At 47.4% G+C, this 15,595-nt stretch overlaps 1 protein-coding gene across 2 annotated transcripts in view; it reads left to right on the forward strand.

Moving 5' to 3' along the window:
• ABAT (4-aminobutyrate aminotransferase) overlaps positions 1–15,595 on the forward strand; it is a 50,566-nt gene continuing 34,971 nt past the window's right edge. The window contains exon 1 of one of the 2 annotated variants that reach the window (XM_066560643.1): positions 1–94. The gene's annotated coding sequence lies outside the window, so the exon portion shown is untranslated. Of the gene's footprint in view, positions 95–8,156; positions 8,229–15,595 lie in introns of those variants that run through there. The other variant, XM_066560644.1, reaches the window with a different exon arrangement.

A 15,595-nucleotide genomic window follows, 5' to 3' on the forward strand; every position in this document is an offset into this window, starting at 1 on the left:
GGCGGGGCCGGCAGGACGCGGCCGGCCCAGCGCAGCGCAGCGCACCCAGCGCGGCCGCCGCAGGACGCGCAGCCCGCACCTCCCGCACCTCCCGGTGAGCGCCCGAACCGCGCGGGGCCGCGGAGGGGCCGCTGCCTTCGCCGCCTGCCGCTCCCGCCCGGCAGCGGGACTCCCCGCGGGGCCCCGTCTCCATCCCCGCGGCCGGCGGTGCCCGCGTTGCCGGGGCAGCCGCGCGTCCCCCGCCGCTCCCCGGTGCCCTTCCGCCGGCTCCCCGGCCCGGCGCACCCTGCGGGCAGCGGGGCGGCCCCGGGCCACGATCGCGGGGCTTCTCCTGGGGTGGCGGGGGCCGGTGTCATGCTGCCCCCCTGCTCGGGGGCCCTGCCCTGCCCTGCCCTGCCGGACCCGAGCGTGGGGCGCAGCCCGGCGGGGCCCGGCGCCCTCCCCGGGGGACCGAGGGGCGCAGGAGGGTTCGTGTTCCCCGCGCGTTCGGCCGCGCCGGGAGGCGGGTGTGGGATGCTCCGTGCCCCGGCAGCGGCACCCGCGGCGGGCGGGTGGGCCCGGCACGGAGCTGCGGCGGGGAAGGGGGAAAGGGAACCGGAGGGCACCGAAGAAACCGTGGGGAGAACGGCTCTGCCTTTGCGGGGAGGGCGCCCTGGCTGAGGTGCTGCAGGCAGCTGAGTAATGGTGTTGGTGGAGGCCTGGTGCTGCACTTCAGCTGGGGTTCAGCCGGGCTTTTCAGTTTCCTGTTTTCCAGCTAGTGCTGGTGATGCAAAACCCAAGCATGAGCCAAACCTCACGCTGTGGTTTGATACATCCTTAGCATCACTTCTCTTACGGCGCCTAAAGTAGCGCGGGGCTCTTCGGCCAGGGCTTTGCCCCTGCCTGGCTTTTGCCTCTGTGGTTCTCCATCTCTGTTTATGAAATAAGCAGAGAAGGAAATGATATACAAAGAAACTGAACTACTGTGGGAGGTTTCCAAGTAATTTTGTAATCAGTAATGAACGTTCAGGCTTAGAAATACTGGATTTTGCCCTACAGTTCAAAGGCACAGTTGACGGGTATAGGCTCTTGAAAGGGTCTTTGCTCTTAGAGTTTGAGGCAAGGAATTTGGTAAAGGTTGAGAGCCAACTGGTATAAAAGGAGGGTAATACTAGGGTTACCTTCTGGAAGCTCTGCAGTAAGGAAATTACCTAATGAATCCTGTTACAATCTGGATATTGTGTTATAAATTGAATTAGCAATTTTGCAGTGCTTTTTGCACTGTTTTTTTGTTGTAATTGTCTTTTCTGTAGTGTCAGTATTTGGCAAATTCTGTCTGGGGGCAGTTTGTCTTCTCTGACTGGAGTTACAAATGGAGACTTGGAGGTCAGTGATTCAAATGCAGGATAACAGCTCACCATACTGAAGCACAGTGTATGCAAAGAAGGGTAACACCTGGATTTCATAGTGTTTCTCATCTGTAGTGTTTACAGCGCTCATCAAACATCAGTGGTCAGGCTGTATAGATGGGAAAGCTGTTATTGTATATTGTAATATTGTTATTACATGCTGGGTAGCCTTGTGGACTGGGAATCAGTGTTCAGGTCTGTGTCTGCAGTGTGTGTGTGGCTCCTCCTGGACACCCCGAGTGCAGAGGACAGTGATTCAGAGATCTGCAGATAAATGGGGACCTCAGTCAGTTCGTGTGTGATGCTATCAGACAAGCTGACCTCTTGCAAATTACGTGTGGGAAAATGTGATAAAACTGTTTTATTAGTCTTTCATTAGGCCTTTAGTCTTCTGAGGGATGACAGCCTCGGAGGCACACTGTACAGTGAGGTGTCTTGTGCACCCAAACACAAAGTAAAGTCAAATAAGTGGATAAAATTGGATATTTATACCCAGAGGCAGTAAGCAAGCATCGCATGCAAATAAACATCAAGCAAATCAGTAGGTGTCCTGCTGGCAGCTGTGCTGTCATTGGGAAAGGAGAACATCCTGATCTGGATTTTTTCAGAAGCAGGGAGGAATTCAGATTCTTGCCTGCCATGTCTGTGTTCATTCAAACCAGCTCTTGGGGGTCAAACCAGCAGCTTGGGGGTCTCCAGGGGGTTCCCCTTGCCCTGTCTGCCTGATGTGCTGCTTAACAGCCAAGTCTGAGAGCAATTTATCCAATGCCTTCCTTGCCCCCAGGCACGCTGGGCAGCAGCCCAGCTGTAGCTGCCTGTGTGGGCAGGTGCAGCTGCACAGGCACCACTCCTGCCCTGGGAGTGCAGAGTCTTCCTCTGGGTTTGTGTTCTGAGGGTTGGGCCTCAATTAAAACAGCTCAGATCATGTAATGATATACCTGTGCTGCTGCTAAGCCTCATAATTTCAGGAATTATTAGGGTTCACAGGATTAGAATTCACAGCTGCTCTAAGGCCAATTGGATCTGGTTCTTGGCTTACAAGCTCTGTTTCATGCATTCTAGGATTGAGAGTCCATTCCAGAAACACTGCTAATTTTTTTGTCTGTTTCAATTACAAATTAAATTCCCTTCCTTTCTTACCCAAATGGAAGCAGCCTGTGGAAGTGTCTCAGGAGAGAAGGCTGTTGAGTGTGTAGGTGCTGTATGAACAGGGTGGCACTCACTGCTGTGTCTATTGTAAAGATACAACCCAGTTGGATCTTTAAATCTTGCTGGATTGGCTGTATACCAGAAACTTTAAATCAAGTGGGGACTCTGAACTTGGTTGAATCTCCTTTGCTTTTGGCTTTGCCTTTGTCAGAGGGAGCAGGGAGGAGAACAGATTTTGAGTAATTCTCAGATTTCACGTAAGCCCTTTCTCATTATTGTTTTCAAATACGTTTTTGTTTCTCCTTGTATGTTGCACCTTGTCCATCTGTGTGTTCAAGCAGGCTTTTCCAGTAGTGCCTGTTCTTCTTTTGCAGTTCTTTTTAAGCTCTTAAGAGCTTTTCAGGCATAGTGATAAGTCTGAATCAAACAGTGAGGTGTCTTATCCCATTTGAAAGAATAAGGAGCATGAAAGAGCTGGATTCCATCAGAAGGAAAGCAGCTGGTGCTGGTGTGTAGGGAGCTGTGAAAGAACAGGTAAGTAATGCAAAAATGACACATCAGGAGCAGTGAAGCCTAAAGACCAAGAATCCACCACACAGATAATTATCACTGTGGGCCCCATTGCCTGTGGAAGGATGGATGTGCTTTAAAAGTTATGTAACAGATTTATCTTTCCAGAGGCTGAAAACACCCTATTCTTTTTACAGATGGATCCACTTTCAAATTTCTCTTCTTTATGTATAGAAGAGGTTGCCTTAGGGGTCAGAGCTGCTACCAACTAAAAGTAGAAAATTCCTCCACTACAGCCACTATTCTGTAGCTTGAAAACCACCTCTGTCCCCTCTTGGTTTTCTGAATGTTGTGATCATGGTCCTGTTGCCTGAAGTGACAGCTATGGTCCAGGAAAACAGAGAAAGTGATATTTTCATAGCCATATGGTGTTTGTGCAAAAATAACAGTATTCTGAGGGTTTTCCAAAGCAAGCAAAGTGTCTAAAACAGAGAATATTGTTGTAAGCTATTTCTGTGGCTTTCTGATCTGTGGGAGTAAGGTTCTGTAGTGTATCCTTGTATGAGATTGTTTGTCTTTTCTTTCACAATTTATTTGACTCTTCATTTTCCACATTTAGCCAGTACTAGAAATTCAGCAGAAGAATGAGATAGGAACCTTGCTTATGTGTTGCAGCTCTTGGCTGTGTGGAAAAAGCAGCTTGTCTCTCTTGCTGCCCAGTACAGGTGCATCTACTTGCAGCAGGGAGAATATTTTTGGAGGGTATGATTTTCTTGTTGAAAAGAAATCCCACTTTTTGCAGCATGAAGTTTAGTTTCCTTTTCCTAGTTTATGCATTTGGAGTATTTTGAATTTTGTCTGTGACAGCTTCTACAGCCATAAATTCTGGTGTGGAAATGGATGCATGTCCTGGCAAGGGCTGGACAGTCAAGGAATGATTTTATGGCATTTTATGATCTCATGAAGTGCCTTTGTGAAGGGTTAGGGTTGGGCATCTGCAGTGTCCAGGACACAGGTCTGCCCTAGTGATGAACTCAACTTTTATAAAATGATAAAGCTGTGCTGTCCTGTTTGATATGAGAAAGCACTGAAGTCACTCAGCTAAAAGTACTGCCTTTAGTAAATGAATGCTGTCAGCTTGAAGAAATGTGAACTTAGTTTTTCACACTTAATTCCCCTTTGTAATGTCTTCTGCCATTATTTCAGTGAACCTCTCTCAGTTTTTATGCAGGAGATAAAGTAGTTGTGTAGTGAGTGCTTGTGTTGTATCTTGTGTTGTGCTTGGGACTCTGGCTGAAAGGCAGTGTGTGTACTGTAGAATTTCTGTGGCAAGGTGAAAGGCACTTGGAAAGCAATAAAGCTTCAGACTTGGTGACTTTCCCATTTACATTTTGTGATTTTCCTGAAATGCAATTGGCATTGGCAGGGAGTGTTTACCTTCTTGTGACTCTTGGGAAACCTGGCAGTTTAAACACTAACATCAAGTTCTGCTGGTGTTCCTGGGGGATGTTCTGCAGCTTGCTGAACAATTCATGTAAAAAGCCAGTATGTCTCAAATACACTCCAGGTGACAGAATGAAGTGCCAAACTTACTGGTTTAGCTGTGTAGCTGTAATTCTGAGAGTAGAAAAAACTTCTAAACCTATCTCCAGCTTTCCCTTATCTCAAACACTTAAAAATATACCTTATTCCAGCAGGAATTTCCCTTGCTCTCTCCAAACAAAGTTCAGTTTTAATTTTACAAATGAAAATACATTGCTTTGCAGCTGTTCTGCCTATATAATTTTGTTTTACTTAGGAATTTTTTAGCAATGGCCTCAAAATACCTGAAGTTTGAAACCTTGCAAGTTCAAGTACCTTGAAAATTGGCTGGATAACAGAGAAATTGGGCAATCCTGACCGGGCACCTGCTAGAATACACTAATCCAATTTAACCCTGGCCTGCCTGGGTTATGACAATGTGCCTTTTCCAAGGTGTGGGCAGCTGGTGGAACCCAGACTGTTCTTCTGGGAGTGCAATCCTGGGATGTCCTCCCAGGCAGAAATCTGTTCCTTTGCCTCAGGAAGGGGTTGCTGTTGTGGGAGAAACCTGAACATGCCTCCTCTGGCTTCTGGTGCATTTGTGTTCTGTGCTGGCTCCCTCAGGGTGCCTTTGCTGGGTCAGTGGAGAGCTTTGGGTTCAGGTTCCTGTGTCAGTCTGCTCTCTGTTCCCCACAGACCTTGTCACTGTCCCAGCTCTATGGGCCGTGTTTGGCACCATGGGAATGGGACCACGGGCAGTCCATCCTGGAATTATGGGATCAGAGCTTCTCTCATGCATTTCCTTTCATCTCTTCTGCCATCTGCACATCAGGAGCACCACATTTTCTCTTCTGAAGCCTTCCAGCCTGCCCACAGTGTCAGGGTGATGTGCTCTCCATTTCCACTGCTCTTCCCACACTTTCCAGCCCTTGTGTTTATGGTGTCTCAGACCTGTTTGAAGAGCTTTTAGTCCTACCTGTCAGCTCTAAAAACAGATGCCTCTGCCTAGAGGACCATCATATCTCTGCAGGAGGCATGGCAGAACATCCACTGTCCTGCTGGGGGAAGGAGCTGCTGTGTGGAGAGGGAAGCTGGCAGGGCATGGGGTGAGCTGAGGGAAGCACTGGAGAGGTGTTGCCCTGCCTCTGGTGTCAGTGGACAGCTCAGCCTGGACCACACAGCCTACCTGTGGGTGGAATGGTTACAGGAATCATGGAAAAATGTTCCCCAAGAGTGTGGGTTGCCAGCACGAGGTTTTCTTTCTAATTTTTTGTTGGGGTTTTGGGTTTTATTCAGGGCTTCCCCCCCCCCCCCCCCCCCTTCCCTTGTAACCTTGGTTTCTCACAGGTTTCTCACAGAACAGTGGGTGTTGGGAAGACACATAAATTAGTGATGATGTTTTTGTGGTGTCCTATTTCTGATGTTTGGCTCAATTTTAAAGCATCCAGATGCCATCAGAAAGCCTTGTACTGGGCAAAGCACAGGGCAGCAAGTTCCTCATAGGAATTTCTAACCCAGTGCTGGGAGATTTCATGGTGGCTTTGTTGGCTGTACTCTCAATATAAATCACCCCTTCCTCTTTCCTCCCTGAACAACCCTACAGACTTTTCACAGGAGATACCACCTCCTCCCCTTCCAGACCTGTTCCTTTCTGAATGAGATAGTGGCTTCTGAAGCCTGTATTCCTGCACTGAGGAGAACAGGAAATGAAAATTAGTTTGCAGGGAAAGGAAAAAATAATATCCCTCATTTGTATTTGTAACTCATCAAGCTCAATTTTGATTAAAGACTCTGAACATCACCACAGCATTCCAATTTTGGCTTCCTCTTTTAGTGAAGGATGAAATGCGGAGGTTCTTGGCAGCATCTCTTGACAACAAACACAACTGAAATCAACTCATATGTTTTAATTGGTCTGGCAATTCTACAGAAATGTGCATAAGTAACATAAATACAATGAAAATTGAGTATTTTAAAAATAAACTTGGTGTAACCTAATAGCAGTGATATTTTCTGTTTGTATTATGTTTCCTCTCCATTTGTCTGTCAGGTTCCTTCTCAAATAATGGGAACCAGCCATCTTGTTCTTCTCTGTTAAATCTCTTTCCACATCTGTCAGGAATTACACAGTTTTTTGCAAGGTTCTTGCTTCATATTGATGTTGTGATGTTCACAAAAAAAATTAAGACATTGGGAGCAAGATGGAGGTAGTAAGTTTGTACTGAAGCATTATTAACAGTTATCACTGTATTTATCTGATTATATAAATGATTGCCTCAGTGGGAATTAGAGAACATGACAGGTTAAAAAGCTGTTAGAAACCAAACCAAACTGCTCTGGAAAGATTTCAGGCATAAGATCCTTTATGGCAACAGGCCAGAGGGTAATCCTGCCACAGGGTGCTGTGGCCAGGCTAAAAGCCATGACTTCTGCATCCTTAACAGCTGCATCTCTTCAGTCAAAGCTGAGCCCACTGACACTCCTGTGGCAGGTGTGAGGGATAGGATTTACCTGTATGGACTGAGATGTGGCTGTGAGGGATGGCATTTACCTGTATGGACTGAGCTGGGATGGGATTTACCTGTATGGACCATGCTCTGGGTGCGAGGGATGGGATTTACCTGTATGGACTGAGCTGGGATGGGATTTACCTGTATGGACCATGCTGCAGGTGTGAGGGATGGCATTTACCTGTATGGACTGAGCTGTGGCTGTGAGGGATGGGATTTACCTGTATGGACCATGCTGCAGGTGTGAGGGATGGCATTTACCTGTATGGACTGAGCTGGGATGGGATTTACCTTTATGGACCATGCTCTGGGTGTGAGGGATGGGATTTACCTGTATGGACCATGCTCTGGGTGTGAGGGATGGCATTTACCTGTATGGACCATGCTGCAGGTGTGAAGGATGGGATTTACCTGGATGGACTGAGCTGTGGGTGTGAGGGATGGCATTTACCTGTATGGACCATGCTCTGGGTGTGAGGGATGGCATTTACCTGTATGGACCATGCTGCAGGTGTGAGGGATGGGATTTACCTGTATGGACTGAGCTGGGATGGGATTTACCTGTATGGACCATGCTGCAGGTGTGAGGGATGGCATTTACCTGTATGGACTGAGCTGGGATGGGATTTACCTGTATGGACCATGCTGCAGGTGTGAGGGATGGCATTTACCTGTATGGACTGAGCTGGGATGGGATTTACCTGTATGGACCATGCTCTGGGTGTGAGGGATGGCATTTACCTGTATGGACCATGCTCTGGGTGTGAGGGATGGGATTTGCCTGTATGGACCATGCTCTGGGTGTGAGGGATGGGATTTGCCTGTATGGACTGAGCTGTGGCTGTGAGGGATGGGATTTACCTGTATGGACTGAGCTGGGATGGGATTTACCTGTATGGACCATGCTCTGGGTGTGAGGGATGGGATTTACCTGTATGGACTGAGCTGCCATTCCCTATCATGTTCTCCCCTGTCAGCTCCAGTATAAAGCAAGCCCTGTTTTTTGCTCCACAGCTATTGCTGCAATGCAGCTTCCTGGGGAGAGAAATAGGATTACACAATCAGAGTGTGCTGGTGGAGGTAGGAAAGCAGAGGATGAGCTGGGCTCGGGTGAACTCCACATTCCTTGTTTGCAGGGTGGTTTTACCAGGTAATGGATCTACAGGGGAGCAGATCTTTGTTCTGTGGCTTGGGCTCTGGGTGTTGGAAGGGGCTGCTGGAATGAGATGAGATGCTTCTGCCTTGGCTGTTGTGAAAAGCAGCTGAAGCAAAGCACAGAGAGAGCTGGTTTGTGTTACAGAGGGAGGGAGCAGAGGCAAGTGGAGACAATGACAAGCAGTGCAAGGGGCTGGATTCATGGTGTAGGGCCTTTGACCAAGAAGGACTTTGCTGATTGCAGCAACAATCTGTGCATTGCAGTAACTATCACTGACAAATCTTGCACTTTTCTTCTTATAATAATGTAAATAAAATGCCATTTTCCTTTAGCAGTAACAGGAGACTGCTTGCCTAATTTCTCATCAGTAATTTTTTTTTTCCTTTGGCCAAGAAGGTGATTGGAAAACACCTCTTGTTTCTGATCAGGCTGTAGGATTCCCATTGTTCATTTATCCATAAAAATTGGACCATTACCTGATTGTGTATCAGTTTAGAGTTTGTTGTTTTGCTTCTCTGTCGATTTTGGTGTAGTAGGATTTGGTTCAATCAGAATTAATTTTAGGACAGACTATGGCCATGGGTAGGTGATGTTTCAACAGGGAGTCAGCTGTGGTGGCTCCTCAGGGTGGACTTCTTGTGCCTCACACTGCTTGGTTGTTTCCTTTCACTGGTTTGCTCCAAGCTGAACTTGTGACTCCACTGCACACCAGAAGGGTTTGGTGATTTTTCTTCCTCAAGTTAGGAATCTCTCTGGTGTGGATGAGAGACTGAGTGATGGGAGCAGGAAAGCTAGCTCAAAGTGGGGTTCTTCAGAAAAGAAGCTCAGAAGGTGCTACTACCCTGCAAACCCAAGGCTGGTTGCATCATTTTGGGATGCAACACTTGCATAAAGTATCCTTTTTTTCCCGAAAAATATGCAGAGAAAATGAGTTTCCAGAGTGATGTGATAAATGTTAGGAAATGGCTCACAGCTTCCCTTTTGTTGTTCCAAATGGGAAAGAGAAGAGAAAGGAACTGTTTGTTATATCTGGTCAAAATCCACATGCAGCCTTGCATAACTGATCCTCTGCTCTGCCTGGTGGAGCAAGATTAGCAGGCTTGCAGCCACATTTCTCTCATCTCTTGTGAAACTGCAGCCTCTGAATATTGTTTATTTATTGTCACTAGTTAACAGCAGAGGGGGAGAAGGGGCAGCTTGAGATGATACTGACACTAACAAAGCATGTGATGTATCTTCTGTGAAGAATTACCTGATTACTGATAAATCCTGCAGTTGCATCCATTTGGTGAAACCCTGGTTTTATGAAGGAGAAGGGACATTTGCTGTTCTTTTCCTGAGCTTCTGTGACAGTGCCCTCTTGAGAGATGTTAAGAACCAGTGAGGGCAGCACTCTGAAGGGAATCTCCCTGTCCCATTGTGCTAATGATGCCCTTATTTTTTAAGCTACCCTTAGGAAGATAAACATCTCCCACAAAAAGTTTTTGTTAAATAAATAAACAAGCTGTTCAACCTAACTGCTAGCTCATAATTCCATGCTGATTGTACTCATCCTGGATTTGTTATCCTGGATTTTCCCACTGTTCATGCAGCCTCTCTTAACATCACAGTAATACAAGGCAGTCTTCATCAGTTTCTTGATTCTGGGTCCCTCTTCTCTTACCCCAGCAAGTAAACTGGACTTGCTTAACTTGTATTAGAGACTCCTACAGAGATTTATCCAAATCTTTATGGAAGTTTTCCCAAAATTGATCAACACTTTTTAACTACCTAAATGTGGTGCATAAAATGTCCACTTGGATGTTCCAGACTGAAGAGCAGAGCCCAGTTTCTTGTGGGTGTCAGTGTTACCATGAGAGTTGAGGGTGCAGTAGAGATGTACCTTGATGAGCCTTAACCAGTGAGTTGAGCCATTAGACACTTAGAAAGCTCCAATTTATCCCCTCAAATTCCTATCCAGGTATTTAGTACCTGTGTGATAATGCAGCAGATTCATTAGTTTGGTTAAACAGGCAATATATAAGGAGTAAATAAGCACAGTTCATGCAGCAGCCTTGTGGATTTTTCCCTAGTGGGTAACTTTCAGCTTTTGATCACCAGAGAGTCTTCCAGTTCCCAGTTTTTCTACCTTGCCTTTAATTCAGCAGAGTTCTTTGGCTCATTCCCAACTCTGGTTTTGTGAATGGGCCCAGAGAAGTAAAAGGGACCACTTGAGAAAGATGTATCTTGCTGAATCAGATTGGCACTAGTTTCTTTCTCCATCTGGAGCCCAAAAATAATGTTCTAAACATACTAGGGAATTTAGTAACAGTCTTTTTAACACTCTGTACATATCTGTGTTTCCTGAACTGTTTTGAAAACTCCCCAGCTGCTGTTCCTTTTTACCCATTGCCTGAATAAACAGGAAATAATAGGACTTCTTAATAGTAGAATTTTCATAGTAATTGTGTTTAATTCCTATATCCCTTTCCTTCTGAATGTGAAGTTCTCAGGTTTAATGGGAATGAAAGCAGTTGACATCTGAAGAGCAGAGGGGGTGATCCCCTGTGCCTGGGTCAGTGGGAGTTGCAGCAGTTACTGATTAGTGAGTAGTGCAGGGGCAGGTCAGCTGTGCCCTGCACACGTGCAACCTCTGACTTTCTCAAGCTCAACATCTGCCCACAAATGAAATCCCTGCAGTTAGTGGTATTGATTGTGCTGAATTCCACTCTGTTCATGAGCCTTTTAACTTCGTTCACAAAAGAAAAGCTGCCTCTGTGCACGGAGTGTAAAGTTACTGGATGTGCTAGGGTAGGAAGCAGCCGTTTGGCCAGCCACAGGCTGGAAAGCTGCAGTGTGCTGGCTTTCCCACAAAGCTAAGCAATCCCAGTTGTCCTTTTTATTTTGATTTGCCCTTCATGGTAATCTTCTTCAGCCAAATAAGATCCTTATCCTACTATCTGCAAATGGTTTGCTCAGATTTTTGTAATTAACTTGGGGCCACCATTTTTATAGTCTTTGTTTCCTTCCAGCTGTACTGAAATACTTTTAAATATATTTTAAGGTGAACCTAGTGATTACTGCTCACAGTACCTAAAAGTTGATTTGACACTCCAGCTTGTGCTCTATTCCTTCTCCAAACACAGCAAGCCCTTAGGAGAGGCATTGCTTTCCCTCTTCATGCAGGTTTGGAGTCCTGAGACCCTGCTGTTGAGTCTTGTGGCACCTCTGTTTTTTGGAGGACTAAGACTTGCTGCTGAGTATCCTGCATGCTTTGCTCTCTGCATTGTGATACTGATGTGTTTTGTTCCCATTTCTTGCAGATGTGTATGACATTTAGGATTTGGACATCTTGTCTCTACCCTGGAGCTGCTGTTTCTGAGTGCTGAATTCTCCTCAAGCACTGTGGCTGCGTTGTTTGAAATGCTTTGTTTTTCTTTACAAAGTGTAGCAGATGCTTTCTAGGGTGTGAGGCAGGGGTTAAGGAGAGCTGTGGAGTTGCTTCTGGAGAAATTTGCCATCATTTGCAGTGAAATGCACTGGTAACACAGTAAACCTTCCAATATTTTCCATAAAAACAAAATATCTTTGATAGTAACCATGTGCTTTTTTTTGGTGTTGTGGACCAGCCTGGCCAGAATCTGATCCCTGTTTTGTTTTGTATCATCATTGTGTATTTCAGAAGGATGTTTGTAGCATTGATACAGAGAAATATACTAACTGTTGGTTCTGCTGAAGCTGGAGATTACTTTCTAGCAGTGAAGGATTGTGTACTGAGTGAATCTTTGACAACTGCAAATCAGAGCAGAACATGAACTTAGTGCATGTGATTGGCCACATCCTTTCCAATAACAGACTGTTTAAACAGATTTCTGTACCAATGTTCTCTTAATTAAATCAATTGCAAATCCACAAGGTTTTCATTACAGCTCCCACTTTTGTGAACTGCACATTTTTAATACATCTTAAATAAATTTTTAATAGTTACAGTTGTGTCAAACCAAGTTTTTTGCCCTGCAACAGGACTTAAATAGTCATTGTCATCCTCTTTGTGCATGCAGCCTGCCAGGCAGGGTAATTGTGGGTATGCAGGATGAAGGCAGCCATACAGAACAAGAAGAATTCAGGCTTTACTCAGGAAGTGGCAGTTTGGTGTTAAGCTGTTTGATGCAAGGGTTAAAGCAAAAGAAATCCACTACAAATAAAAGTCTACAAGGGAGCTGTTGTCTCTCTGCAGGATGGGTTTCCAAGCAGCTGGACACAACATGACTCAGCATGAAGGGGCACAGGGCTGACTGGAGTCTCTACATGATGTTGCCATATAACTTGTTAGCACTTTGCAGCACCAAGTACTTTTCATCCAGCATCATTTTGGTTAATGAGTTTAGCCTCACATCATCCAAAGAAACACTCAGCAGAGGCACAAGAACCTCAGTCTTCCTTAGGAGCCGTAATCCTGATTATTATTAGTAATAAATCACTGACACAATGAATTGCTCTTGAATTCAGTGTTTTATACATGGTGAGTCTAAGCACCTATAGCTTTTCTCAGTCCTTCCCCCTCTGCTTTGTGATGTGTACCTGCATTAACCATCTGTCTGAATAAGATTGTGGCACTTTGTGTGGTAGATTATCTGGCTAACAGGTTCAGTTTAGAGCCACCAGTCTGTTCTAATGACTGGTAACCAGTACAGGCCAGTTTAAATGTGTTGTTTACAGTCTGTGTATGTAATTAATAACAGCTTTTAAATTATGAAGAAGGTGACGGGTGAGGTTCAGTTCTTACTTTGGATCAAATCAACTGCTTGTTATGGGATCTGTCTTACAAATAACTGCAGTCAGGGCTCCTTTCTTGGCAGTTGCTTACAGTACTCACATGAGATCCCAGGCTACAGTCTCCTGCAAAGGAGAAGGGAACCAGAACAGGATTAACCACGTTGGATTCTCTTCCTTGTTGGTGTTAGTGGCATTTTGATTGGCAGTTTGTCTGGATGCTGATCAATTGTCCATTTTGTGCAGAAAAGCTCTGGAAAACAACATGGTGACTTTAAAATTTGTACTCCCCCATTAATGGGTGTAAATGGGTTGTGTGGATGCAGGTGTTGGTGTGTAAATGGCCTGGGCCAGGTATTGTTACAGGAGACACTGCAGAGTGTGTCTGCTCTGCCTGCACGGCTTTGTCCCTCACTGCTCCCATGTTAGCACAGTGACCATCACTGCCTGTGTCCCTCACTGCTCCTGTGTTAGCACAGTGACCATCACTGCCTCTGAACCCCCCCTGCTCCTGTGTTAGCACAGTGACCATCACTGCCTCTGAACCCCCCCCGCTCCTGTGTTAGCACAGTGACCATCACTGCCTGTGTCCCTCACTGCTCCCATGTTAGCACAGTGACCATCACTGCCTGTGTCCCTCACTGCTCCCATGTTAGCACAGTGACCATCACTGCCTGTGTCCCTCACTGCTCCTGTGTTAGCACAGTGACCATCACTGCCTCTGAACCCCCCCTGCTCCTGTGTTAGCACAGTGACCATCACTGCCTGTGTCCCTCACTGCTCCCATGTTAGCACAGTGACCATCACTGCCTGTGTCCCTCACTGCTCCTGTGTTAGCACAGTGACCATCACTGCCTCTGAACCCCCCCTGCTCCTGTGTTAGCACAGTGACCATCACTGCCTGTGTCCCTCACTGCTCCCATGTTAGCACAGTGACCATCACTGCCTGTGTCCCTCACTGCTCCCATGTTAGCACAGTGACCATCACTGCCTCTGAACCCCCCCTGCTCCTGTGTTAGCACAGTGACCATCACTGCCTCTGAACCCCCCCTGCTCCTGTGTTAGCACAGTGACCATCACTGCCTCTGAACCCCCCCTGCTCCTGTGTTAGCACAGTGACCATCACTGCCTGTGTCCCTCACTGCTCCCATGTTAGCACAGTGACCATCACTGCCTCTGTCCCTCACTGCTCCTGGGTTAGCACAGTGACCATCACTGCCTGTGTCCCTCACTGCTCCCATGTTAGCACAGTGACCATCACTGCCTGTGTCCCTCACTGCTCCCATGTTAGCACAGTGACCATCACTGCCTCTGAACCCCCCCTGCTCCTGTGTTAGCACAGTGACCATCACTGCCTCTGAACCCCCCCTGCTCCTGTGTTAGCACAGTGACCATCACTGCCTCTGAACCCCCCCTGCTCCTGTGTTAGCACAGTGACCATCACTGCCTCTGAACCCCCCCCGCTCCTGTGTTAGCACAGTGACCATCACTGCCTCTGTCCCTCACTGCTCCTGTGTTAGCACAGTGACCATCACTGCCTGTGTCCCTCACTGCTCCCATGTTAGCACAGTGACCATCACTGCCTGTGTCCCTCACTGCTCCTGTGTTAGCACAGTGACCATCACTGCCTGTGTCCCCCCCTGCTCCTGTGTTAGCACAGTGACCATCACTGCCTGTGTCCCCCCCTGCTCCTGTGTTAGCACAGTGACCATCACTGCCTCTGAACCCCCCCTGCTCCTCTGTTAGCACAGTGACCATCACTGCCTCTGTCCCTCACTGCTCCCATGTTAGCACAGTGACCATCACTGCCTCTGAACCCCCCCTGCTCCTGTGTTAGCACAGTGGCCATCACACCACCCACCCCAACCCAGCCAATGCTGCTGCTGTGGCTGCTCTGAGAGAAGGGGACAGGGAAGGTGATGCTGCAGGAGCAGTACAAACTGGAATCATGCAGTTTCCAGGGACCTTATCTGCCTCCTGCAAGCATTGCATCTTCCATCTCTGTCCCTTGCTGCTGATATCTGTCCTTGCCTCTGCTGCCTCAGGCCCTTCCTTGCACCCAGCTCTGCTTATGCTGAACCAGCAGCACAAGTCTGGGGCTCGCTCTGGCTGCTCCCTCAGCTCCCCCCTTGCAGACTGGGTGCAACACCTAGTCAGAACCCTGTGCTGAGGAAGCATCCTGCCCAAGGCTTGCATCCCCCACAGCTGGAACCTGCAGAGCCTAAAGCAGGAGCCCCAGCTCGGGTCTCGTGCCTGCCTCCCTGCTGCACTGCAGCCCTGCCTGTTGGGGGGCACGAGCTCCCCCTCCTCTGCTCTGATTACTGAAGTGGGTAAGTCACCACCTCGCTTGTAATAATTACAGATTTCCTCTGTGATTTTTCACTTGTCTGTTGCCACAGCAACCGTGCAGTGGCTCGGCCGAAATGCTGTCACAGGGATTTAAATCTGAAGCGGCTCAGCCTCTCTGCGTTCTGGCACATCTTCCCTCTTGCCCCCCGGCACCATGGCAACCTGGCAATGGTAGCCCAGCCTCGGCCATGGCACCCTGTGCTGCTTTTCCCTGCATCCCTGTGCCTGAAGGGAGGCTGCTGGTGTTGTGTGGGTATCCA

The sequence above is a fragment of the Molothrus aeneus genome, chromosome 16, assembly GCF_037042795.1.
Source record: "Molothrus aeneus isolate 106 chromosome 16, BPBGC_Maene_1.0, whole genome shotgun sequence".
NCBI classification, from domain to species: Eukaryota; Metazoa; Chordata; class Aves; order Passeriformes; family Icteridae; genus Molothrus; species Molothrus aeneus.